General features: G+C 39.4%; 1 long non-coding RNA gene across 9 annotated transcripts in view; it reads right to left on the bottom strand.

Annotated features, from left to right (window-relative positions):
• Nucleotides 1-12,450, bottom strand: part of LOC134758913 (uncharacterized) — a 115,297-nt gene extending 102,847 nt beyond the window's left edge. For 8 of the 9 annotated variants that reach the window (XR_010134650.1, XR_010134652.1, XR_010134651.1 and 5 more), the window contains exons 1-4: nt 12,244-12,423; nt 10,406-10,499; nt 5,575-5,672; nt 4,614-4,680 (exon numbers count right to left, since the gene is read on the bottom strand). This is a non-coding gene — a long non-coding RNA (uncharacterized lncRNA). Of the gene's footprint in view, nt 1-4,613; nt 4,681-5,574; nt 5,673-10,405; nt 10,500-12,243 lie in introns of all 9 variants that reach the window. The other variant, XR_010134657.1, reaches the window with a different exon arrangement.
• Nucleotides 12,451-12,460: the final 10 nt, after the last annotated feature.

A 12,460-nucleotide genomic window follows, 5' to 3' on the forward strand; every position in this document is an offset into this window, starting at 1 on the left:
GGAAATCAAACATATTTGACCGTGCTTACCACCCAATTTCTTGCCCAGAATCCTCGTTTCCAGGACCACAGCAACTTTTGAACTGGAATCAACCCACAAAGAATAAAAGAAATAGCTGGGGTCTTTCCTACTAATAAGATGAATATTGTTTAATACTGCTTTCCTGCCATTTGCTCCCAAACCTCAAAAGCCTCAGGCTGCCAGGTGCAGTGGTTCATGCCTGTAATCCCAGTACTTTGGGATTCAGAGGTAGGAGGATTGCTTGAGCGCAGGAGTTCAAGACCAGCCTGGGCAACAAAGTGAGACCCTATTCTGTACAGAAAAAAAAAAAAAAATCAAACAATTAGCCGGGCATGGTGGCACATGCCTGTGGTCCCAGCTACACAGGAGGCTGAGGTGGGAAGATCACTTGGGCCTGGGAGGTCAAGGCTGCAGTGAAACGTGTTTGTTCCACTGCACTCCAGCCTGGGTGACAGAGCCAGACCCTTTCTCAAATAAATAAATATGTAAATAAATAAATAAACAAACAGCTTCAGGCCATTCAGAATTCTGAGAGTAATCATGAAGTGTTTTCTTGTACCTGCAAACCACAAACCAACTTGTGCAATTTAACAGCTTCCATTATCCGATATCTAATGATTTGGTAAGAAATAAAAACTTTGCCTTGCCAATATTTTGTGATTTATTCTCTCCAAAAGAAGTTGAAAATAGAAAAATGTAGGTGCTTTCAAACAATAAAACTCTTGACAAGTTCTGTTGACACCTATCATTCTTGGAGATTGAAGGTAACCACTCCCTTTCCCCACATGGAGAGCTGTTACAGCTCCAGGGAAATACTTTCCCCCAAACTCAACAGCTGATGAGAAACTAGAGAGGAGAAACAAGAAAGGAACCAAAAGGAAGAATTGAGCACTGATCTCCATTAAGCTGACTCAACTAAATAAATGGCGAGGTTCCACTGTTACACTTCACTTCGCTATGCAGGCGGACACTTCCATTTTATTGCCATAGTAAATTCAGACCAGAAAGTGGCAGAACATTGGCATTTCAATCAAGGCAGCTCCAGATAGGCACAAAGCACAGACGCAGGCTCAGGCAATCACACACTCACATACACTTTCCCTGCCCGGCCCACTCAGCTCTGTATGTTGAAAGCTTTATGAAAGAAAGGCTGGAGGATATCCAGAGATTGCTGACAAGATTCAAAGGGACGGAATTTTACAAATCCTTATAAAAGAACCAGGGGCCCTTCCTTGCCAATGGGAATTTGAAATATGTCCCTCTGCTCCTCTGGCTGTACAGAAGGAAAAAAAATCACAAACAACTTGCTGAGAATATACATTTCCACAGAATACATCACCCTCAAGCTAAATGCTCACTGTCCTCCCTTCTTCTTTAAGAACTAAGAATCAGTGATGTTACTGGGGTAATAGCAAGCTGTCTGGCACCTTCAATCATTTGGCAAATTATAAAACAGGGCTATGTCACTTCAGCAACTGAAATAAGGAGGCAGACCAACATTATCAAATAAGCACGTGCAGTACAGGGTATAAGAAACAGAGCAATATTTCAAGCACTCAGGAAACGACAAATTTTATGTTGAGCCACATCTACTGCAAAGCATCATATGATATTTCTTCAGGTACAGACATTGCATAGGGGTAACCTGTTCTGTGCACATTTGTAAAGTATTTATATTCCATCAGCTTTCTTGTCAGTAGAAAAATAATAGTGGTTCTTTGCACATATGCCAGATGAGTTTCATAATGGAAGCCATAGCTTGCTTCTAAGTAAATTATTAAATCATCAGCTCTTTAATGAAATGGAATTGTCTGCACTCATCTTTCAGATAAAAGATGCTCTTTTGTAGAAAATGACTGTCCCTAGAATAGAAAAAATAATTTAACCACAGGCTTCAGAAGATAGTGGAAAGGGAATGAAAGCAGCATTTATTGAGAAAAGCCCCAGAAACTGAGTAGGCACTTGCTATGTGATTTCACTAAATCCTAGTATTAACTCTACAAGAAAAGAACAATTATTCCCACATTAGAGATAAGCACATTCAAAGAGGCTGGATCACTTGCCCAGCCACAAAATGCTAAGCAATGGTAAAAATAAGATTTGAAAATGTAGAGCTTACTAAAACCTGAGCTTACTTAAATATTGTATGCTGACTCTCAGTCTGGATAAAGTTGGCCTAGATAATCATGCCCTGGCTTTTCAAGCCAGAATTAAATATTCTGTTAATAAGTAAGCCAATTGGTCAACTAATATGTATTAAGATCTATATATGAGTAATTGTATGTCACTCAACTATATTTCATATATATAGACTATGTGTCCTAATATAATTGCTGTTAGCAAAAAGGATTCACTAATCACAAGCATAGTCAGAACAACTTTTTTAAAAGAGTTAAGTAGAGTGAAAACTAAGTCATCTAATCCGTCAATCCATTAATTCATTCAACAAATATTTATTTGAGTGCCTATGTCCCATGTATTGTTCTAGACATTGGGGATACAGCAATGAACGAAACACATAGCATTTCTACTCTCATAGATTTTACATCCTAATGATGAAGACAGACAATAAATAAGCAAATGGATAATATGTCATTAGTGCAATGATAAAAAAAAAAGGCAGGATTGAAAAGGGAGAGTGATTGAGGGTTCTACTTTATATTAAAATAGGTAAAGGTCTCTCCAATAAGGCAACATTTGAACAGAGACCTGAAGGATGTGAGGGAGCAAGCCATGGGAGGAGGGAAAAATTGTTCCACAAAGAGAGAAGTACAAAGACCCTGGGGCAAGAGTGTGCCCAATATGTTCAAAGTCAGCAAGGAGGCAAGTGTAACTGGGGAGAAGGAATTGAGGAGGAAAGACAATAGAATAAAAGAAACTAAAAAGACATGTCAGCTCCACATGTGTGGAGTGTTTAGGTTCTAATTCAAATAGAGGTAACTGAGACAAGAAATTATTGGGGTGGGCAGAAATGGAGATGTAGGGGAAGGAAAGGGATGACAAATGCAGGGGGTGAAAGGGAAAGTGGTTAAGTTATTCCGGAGTCAAAAATCTCGGAGAGGACTCTGAAAATCCTTGAAGCATCTGATCTCAGCTCAGATAAAAGAAATAAACATAATTGCTAACATTTATTGAGCACTGCTTTTGTGTGGTTATTCTTTTAATCTTCTGATATCTATATGTAGTATTAGTGATATTCAATGTTACAGATGAGGAAACTGAGGCACAGACAGATCAAGTAACACACCCAAGACTACACAGTCAGTAAGTGGCAAAATAAACGTTCAAATCTATAAATTTGACCCCAGAGCCCTTGTTCCTAACCACTTGGCTCTACTTAGAGCATTCCTTACCAGATAATAATGTTTCCAAATAAATGTGAGATGAAAATAATACTGTCCCTGACCACTAAGAGGCCATAAGTGAGTAGATTACTAGGTAGGTAAAATAGAGTTATGGGAGAATGTTAGTAAGCAGATGCAACCACAGAAGCAGGAACCCGTATGGGGGGTAGGGAATGGCTCAGTCTCTGCAGAAAGGCAGGCAAAGGAATAGTCACAAAAATCCTCCTCCTCCAACAGAGGTGGGGTTTCCCTGAGGTTCCTAAGTAATGAAGAGAAGATCTGGCATGCAGAATCTGTCATGCAAGAAATGTTTATTGAGCCAACAGATATATTTTTAAATGTTCAACATAACTAACCATCAGAGAAATGTAAATCAAAGCCACAATGAGATGTCACTTCACCCAGTTAGAATGGCTGTTACCAAAAAGACGCAAAATAACAAATGCTGGTGAGAATTTAGAGAAAAGGGAACTCTTACATACTGTTAGTGGGAATGTAAATTAGTACAGCCATTATGGAAAACAAAATAGGGGTTTCTCAAGAAAACTAAAAATAGATCTACCATATGATCCACCAATCCCACTACTGGATATTTATCCAAAGAAAAGAAGTCAGTATATTCAAAGGGATGCTTGCATTCCCATGTTTATCATAGCACTATTCACAATAGGAAAGATAATGGAATCAACCTAAATGTCCCATCAACAGACAAAGAGATAAAGAAAATGTTGTATACACAATGAAATACTACTCAGCCATTTAAAAAGAATGAAATCCTTCATTTTACAGTAACATGAGTGAGCTTGGAGGACATTATGTTAAGCAAAACAAGTCAGGCACCAAAAGATAAGAACCACATGTTTTCCCTCATGTGAGAGCTAAGAAAAAAATTTTGAGCTCTTGGAAGTAGAGTGTAGGATTGTGGCTATTAGAGACTGAGAAGGGTAGGGAGGAGGGGAAGATAGGGTGAGATTAGTTAAGAGAGAAAATTACAGCTAGATAAGAAGAATGAATTCTGGTGTTCTACAGCACTGTAGAGTGAATATGGTTAGCCATAATTTATTGTACATTTTCAAAAAGGTAGAAGAGAAGCTTTTGAATGTTCACAAAACAAATGATAAATGCTTGAGGTGATGGATATACTAATTAACCTATACACACATGGAAATATCACTCGATATCCCATCAATGTGTACAATTATTACGTGTCAACCAAAAATAAAAGGGGCTGGGCCCAGTGGTTCATACCTGTAATTCCAGCACTTTGGGAGGCTGAGGCAGGAGGATTGCTTGAGTCCAGGAGTTTGATACCAGCCTAGGCAACATATTGAGATCTCATTATCTCATTTCAACAACAACAACAAAAATTTTTTAACTAGCTGGACATTGTGACATGCACCTGTAGTCCTAGCTACTTAGGAGGCTGAGGCAGGAGGATCATTTGAGCCTAGGAGATAGAGGCTACAGTGAGCTATGATCATGCCACTGCACTCTGACCTGGGCAACAGAGCGAGACCTTGTCTCAAAAAATAACAATAATAAATATAAATAAAATAAAATAAAGGGAAAAAATCACCAAAAAAAGAAATATTTATTGGGTGTTCACAATGTGGCAGGGACTATGCTGGGAACTAGGGTTACAGAAGTAAGCAAGACAGTCAGGGAGGCACAGGAGCAATTTTTTAAAATATAAACAAAAATATTACCAAGATCCTTTTGTTTGTTTGTTTTTTGAGATGGAGTCTCGCTTTGTTGCCCAGGCTGGAGTGCTGTGGCACGATCTCAGCTCACTGCAACCTCTGCCTCCCAGGTTCAAGCAATTCTCTCCTGCCTCAGCCTCCCAAAATGCTGGGATTACAGGCACCCGACACCACGCCCAGCTAATTTGTGTGTGTGTGTGTGTTGAGATGGCATTTCACCATGTTGGCAGGTCTGGTCTCGACCTCCTGACCTCAAGCTATCCGCCTGCCTTGGCCTCCCAAAGTGTTGGGATTACAGGCATGAGCCACCATGCCCAGCCAGCAAAATCCTTTTAAATATTTCTCTAAGTATCATTATACACATAAAAAAATAAAGGTACCTATGAATGGAGATGCTCCTTTAGGCTGAGTAGAAAGGGAAGCCCTCTTCAAGGAGATAGGATTTGTACTAAATGTATTAAAATCCACATGATTAAAAGGAGCCAATCGCTGGGCACTGTGGCTCATACCTGTAATCCCAGCTACTTGGGAGACTGAGGCAGTCGGATCACTTGAGTCCAAGCATCTGAGGCTGCAGTGAGCTGTGATCACACCACTGTACTTCCGTCTGGGTAACACAGAGAGACAAAAAAAAAAAAGGAGTCAATCATGCTAATATCTGGAATAAAGCATTCTTGGCAGAAGCATTAACTGCTGCAAATTGCTCTTGGGTGGGCACAACACTTATTGACCTTGTAAGGGGACACACCACCATTGACCTTGTAGAAGAAATAGTAGGCAATGTACACGTGCTCCCCCAGCTTCTAGTGCAATAGCTAAAGTTCAACAAATAATTGTTGAATTATGCAAGTAAAACTCCACCAAAAAAATTTTTGATCTTTGGCAAGAGTATGAAATATTCTTCAGCTAAATCGAACTTAACAATGTCAAGGAAAATTTACAAAGAATAAAAACAATTTCAAATTATTAAATTGGCTGGGTGCAGTGGCTCACACCTGTAATCCCAACACGCTGGGAGGCCAGAGTGAGAGGATCACTTGAACCCAGGAGTTCAAGACCAGCCTGGCCAACATAGCGAGACCCTTGCCTCTACAAAAAAAAAAAAAAAGTGTAATTAGCAGATGTGGTGGTGTGCTAGTTACTCAGGAGGCTAAGGAGGGAGGATCGCTTGAGCCCAGGAGGTCAAGGCTGCAGTGAGCTGTGATTGTGCCACTGTACTCCAGCCTGGGCGACAGGGTGAGACCTGTCTCAAAGAAAAAAAGAGGAAGACAGATCACCTGTCTGACATTTCTACTTCATACTTTGTAATATTCAACAAACATTCTATATTGGAACTGGAGTCATCTACAGACTTTAAAAGAAAGGAGGCAAGTCTGCTCAGAATCAACCTACTATTCTTATTCCAAGGTCCTCTCTTAGAAGCTGTTTTTTGAATAATTTCCCATCTATTTTCACCACCAGCAAGAATTTTATTTTTCTAATACATATTACATAGTCTTGCAAACCTGATATAAGTAATTAAAAGACAGCAACCAAGGAGTTAGTTGCTGAATGCCACTAAGGATAGAACATACGAAAGTTTAGAAGGGACAAGGAAAAGTGGGAAAACGACTTCACTTGGCATATGGAAATCAGTCCTGCTGGCTGGTTGCCAAAGACAGAATGATTAAAGCCCTAGTGTGCTAGAAACTTTGAAGAGAAGTATAGAAAAGGTCTGTGCCCTCTTAGAGTTTATTCTATCAACTACAAAAGAGCAGTTTGCAAAAGTCACAAATAAAGTTTTGAAGACTGAGATAAAGAATAAAACTTAGCAGGAGATTGGAAATAGAAGGACATAAAAAAGAATTGTTGAAGGCTTTGAAGGAAAAGACAAGGATGAACAATAAGCAGAAGAATGGGAAGGAGATACAGTGAATCCTAAAGGTTGACCTGATCAGAGTATTTATATAAGAGATACTGAGGTGTAAGATAAGTTTACTAAATACCCTGGAGTGAATTCACGTTGTGACATCAAAATTTACGCAGGGGATGTCATTGTTATTTACAGTTCACTTTTTTAAAAAGGAGGGGAAATGCTGTTTTGGAAACAATAGAATCACACACTTGAAAAGACCTTGAAAGATCATCTGGTCCTTGAAGGCTTGGTTAGCTGTCAGCCTCCAGCTGTAAGCACCTACAGGATCTGCCTTCGATTTCTAGCTAAGGCCATAGTCTTCCAGGGCATCCCCCAGCCAATGATTGAGCATAGCAGGAATATCAAGGTCTGGATGTGTGTGCCTAATGCAGGAATCCTTTTGTTCTTTGCTCCAGAGTTCCTTTTTATGTTGGCTAAAGCTTTGTTGGATCTACACAGCAATCTGAGGCTCTCTTTGCCCTATCCTGCTTCTTCCTCCCTTCCCTATTACAGGAATCAGATCAACATCACTTTCTGAAGGCGTTCCCTGCCTAATCATGTTTCCTCCTCTTTTTATCTTTCACAGACATTATACTCCCCACCCACCTATAGACCTCATGCACTCCTGACTCTATCTCCATATCTGTCTCCTGCTGGATATAATAAATGCAAAGAACATAGTCATAAAACATGTAACCAACAAAAGACTTATGTCCAGAATATACAAAGAACCTTTAAACACAAAAAGAAAACAACCTAATTTTTTATAGACAAAGATTTCATTTAAAAAATATACAAATTGGCCAGGCGCGGTGGCTCATGCCTGTAATCCCAGCACGTTGAGAGGCCGAGGCGGGTGGATCATCTGAGGTCAGGAGTTCAAGACCAGCCTGGCCAATATGGTGAAACCTCATCTCTGCTAAAAATACAAAAATTAGCCGGGCGTGGTAGCAGGCGCCTGTAATCTCAGCTTCTCGGGAGGCTGAGGCAGGAGAATCACTTGAACCTGAAAAGCAGGGGTTGCAGTGAGCCGAGATTACACCACTGCACTCCAGACTGGGAAACAGAGCAAGACTCCATCTCCAAAAAAAAAGAAATACATATACAAATAACAAATAAGCACATGAAAATGTGTTCAATATCATAAGTCATCTGGAAAATGCAAATTAAAGCCACAGTAATAGATAACTACTACACACTCATTAGAATAGCTGATGTTAAAAATACTGTCAATTCCAAGTGAGGTAGAGGATGTGGATCAACTGACACTCAAACATTGATGGTGGAAGTGTAAAGTGGTACTATCTCTTTGGAAACACAGCTTAACAGTTTCTTATTGTATTAGTCCATTCTCATGCTGCTACAGAGGACCGCTCCAGACTGGCTAATTTATAAAGGAAAAAAAGTTTAATTGACTCACAGTTCCGCAGGGCTGGGGAGGCCTCAGGAAACTTAAAATCATGGTGGAAGGGGAAGCAAACACATCCCTCTTCACATGACGTCAGGAAGGAGAAGTGCCAAGCAAGAGGGGGAAAGGCCCTTATAAAACCATCAGATCTCATGAGAACTCACTCACTATGACAAGAACAGCAGCATGAGGGTAACTGCCCCTATGATTCAATTAACTCCCACCAGGTCCCTCTCATGACACTTGGGGATTGTGAACTACAATTCAAGATGAGATGAGATTTCGGTGGGGACACAGCCAAACCATACCACTTGTTTTTTTGTTTTTTTTTTTTTGAGACAGAGTCTCGCTCTGTTGCCCAGGCTGGAGTGCAGTGGTGCAATCACAGCTCACTGCAACCTCCGCCTCCCGGGTTCAAGCGATTCTCCTGACTCAGCCTCCTGAGTAGCTGGGATTACAGGAGTGTGCCACCACGCTCAGCTAATTTTTGTATTTTTAGTAGAGATGGGGTTTCACCATGTTGGTCAGGCTGGTCTCAAACTCCTGATCTCATGATCTGCCCGCCTCGGCCTCCCAAAGTGCTGGGATTACAGGTGTGAGCCACCGTGCCCGGCCCATACCACTTATAATGTTAAATGTATACTTACTATATGACCAGCAATTCCACTTCTAGATATTTACCCAAGAGAAAAGAAAATGTGTACACAAAATGGCATGTACAAAAATGTCCACAGCAGCTTTATTCATAATAGCCAAAAACTGGAAACAATCCAAATGTCCAAAAATGACTACATGAACAAATCACGGTATAGCCCTATAATGAAAATAGTACTTAGCAATAAAATAGATCAATCTACTGGTACATGCAACCAAATAAATGAACCTCAAAAACATGTTGAGTCAAAGAAGCCAAATATATTAAAGGACATATACAATTCCATTTCTATGAAATTCTAAACTGGCAAAACTAATCTAGTGATAAAAATTGGATCAAGGGTTGCCAGGGATGAGAGACTGACCGCAAAGGAGCACGAGGAAATTCTCTGGGGTGATGGAAATTTTCTATATCTTCATAGGTGGTGTATACACTCAAAATGTATGCATGTTACTGCATGATTTTAAAAATGTGTTCCTGACATTTACAAATATAGTACTAAATAAACACTAAATACTAAAGAAACATGTCATTACTATATTTAATAATATTTGTTGGTATTTCAAGTGGAATATTTATCTCATTTACATTTCTAGATGATTACTAGAAGAGGCTATTGGTGTGTTTATTTTTCTTATATTCAGAGACTTTATCAAATTTCTTTATTCTGTTATTTTTTAAGCAAAGTCTTTTGGATTTTCTAGGTATATAATCATATAATGACCAAAAGGAATATCTTAGGCTGGGCATGGTGGTTCATGCCTATAATCACAGCACTTTGAAAGGCTGAGGCAGAAGGATCACTAAATGCCAGGAGTTCAAAACCAGCCTGGGCAACAAAGCGAGACCCCCGTCTCTACTAAAAATAATTTAAAAATTAGCTGGGCATTGTGGTGCGTGCCTGTAGTCCCAACTACCTGGGAAACTGAGGCAGGAGGATTGCTTGAACCCAGGTGTTGGAGGTTGCAGTGAGCTATGACTGCACCACTGCATTCCAGCTTTGGTGGCAGAACAAGATCCCGTCTCATTTTTTAAAAAGGAATATCTTCATCTTTTATTATCCAACATTTATACGTTGTTTTGTTTACTTCTCTTATTGCAGGTGCTAGTGTGCTAGTCTCTAAAAGAATATTAAGTAATAATAGTGACTACCAGATGCCCTCTCCTTTCTATATGTTAAAGGAAATATCTGAACATCTAAGTGTTTAAAATACTACTCGTTGGAATTTTTGGAAAGTCTTTATCAATTTGTAATTTCTATTTCTACTTTATTTTGTTAGAAATGATTTTTAAATTTTTTCAAATAACTCTTTAGCATTTATTAATATAACATGTTTTTTCCCTCTTATATTGTTGATGCAGGCTAGGCACAGTGGCTCATACCTGTAATCCCAGCACTTTGGGAGGCTGACACAGGAGGATAGCTTGAGCTCAGAAGTTGGAGACCAGCCTAGGCAACGTAGTGAGACTCCTGTCTCTACAAAAAAATCAAAAAATTAGCCAGGTGCAGTGGTACATGCCTGTAGTCCTAGCTACTCAAGAGGTTGAGGCAGGAGGATAGCTCAAGCCCAGGAGATCAAGGATGCAGTGAGTTGTGATCTCACCACTGCACTCCAGCCTGGGTGACAGAGCAAGACGCTGTTTTAAAAAAAAAAATAGTCAATGCAATGAAATATTATTGATGTCCTAATATTGCAAACGTTTGCTTTCCTGGTACAAAACCTCTTAAATTATTGTTTTGATAAAGTACTACCAGGTTGGTGCAAAAGTAAACCCCAATCACTTTTGCACCAACCTACTAGATTCTCTTTTGGATATATACTCACAAGCTAACTTGAACTTTGGGGTTTTTCTGGTACTATCTTTATGAAGTTACAGTAAGGCTGGCTTCATGAAATGATTTAAGGAGTTTCTTCTTTTTCTCTCCCCTAAAATGGTAAAAATAGTTTAAGACTCCATCATTCCTTAAAGATTGCAAAGGACTTAATGTGAAACTCCCAAGTCTCCATGACATTTTTAATAGTAGATATTTAATGCCTGATTTTTCTATGGTAACTAGTCTCTTCATGTTTTCTACTTCTTGGGTCAATTTTGTTAGAAAGTCATTCATATCTCTCAGGTTTTCGAATGTGTTGCTTTTGAGTTTTAGTTGGTAATTAATATTTTAATCTCCTTCTGCATCAGTGGTTATCTCATTTCTCATTCTTGTATAATTTTGTTCTCTTTAAAAATCTGGGTCATGACAGGATTATCTATCTCATTGGTGTTTTCAAATAATACAAAAAAGAATTGGACTTATTTATTCAAGTTTTGAGGTTTTCTATTTTATTGTTATCTTTATTGCTTACTACCATTTTGTTCCTAATAAAGATATATACATATATCTTAATATAGTTACATTAATAAAATATAAATATTTATAGTTTATATATTTTTTATTTGTGGGATGCCAAATTCTCTCTGGAGATTTAAAATTGTAACATGAACCAACCACCCACTCCCACACACTCATGGTTCTTACTGTGCTGATTTAAAAATTTTTTTCATAGCATTTATTTATGATCTTCTAACAAACCTTATGCTACTTATATATTGCTTATTGTTTATCCTGTCAATTTTACATGACTATAAAGTCGACAAGGGTTGGGAACTTCTGTCTCTTCACTGATGTATCCCAAAGCCTAGAATGGTGCCTGACACAAGGTAGGTGTTCAATAAATTCTTAGATAAATAAATCATTATCACATGACTCATTTTACCCAGGCAAAGGGCAAAACAGGAATACTACAGGTGTGCATTCATTCACCAAAATCGAGTTCAGCATTTACTGTGTGTCAGAACTGTCCTGGTGTTGACACAAGTCCCCACCCTTACCAAACCAACTGTTTACTTTAGGGCATATGAACAGGAATGGGAGGCAGAAGGATATCGTGAATCAATGAAAAAATATATTGGCTTTACAAATGTACTCTATATTTCTTACTAATCTCAAATTGGCTACAGTACCTCGCTTTTCGATCCTATTTTCCTTTACTCCACAATCCTAACAGTTTAAAATGTCGGCTTGTCAAATCCTTTAAATGCAGAGGAGATTCCAAAAGAGACAAAGTATTTGGGTGGTAATCGCCCATCAACTTTACTACCTTTAATAGTTTACCAAAGCGCGTGAATGTAAAACCCAGACCAATGTAAGACTACGGTGGAAATGGAAAGTATCTCACTGAGGGTCCCGGTTGCCTTCTGCAAAGGTGAAGGTCGTGCCAGCCACGCGAGGAAATCTGCCTCGCTCACAACTCACAGGCACACATCAACACTGCCAACCGAGGGAGCCCAGAATCACCGCAAGCGAAAGGCTCCGGCGGCGGCCACGGTCCACAGCCCGCCTGCGCGCACGCGCAGCCCCTCCCGAGCCTCCACTTGCCGTCTTCGCCCCGCCTT

The sequence above is a fragment of the Gorilla gorilla genome, chromosome 6, assembly GCF_029281585.2.
Source record: "Gorilla gorilla gorilla isolate KB3781 chromosome 6, NHGRI_mGorGor1-v2.1_pri, whole genome shotgun sequence".
NCBI classification, from domain to species: domain Eukaryota; kingdom Metazoa; phylum Chordata; class Mammalia; order Primates; family Hominidae; genus Gorilla; species Gorilla gorilla.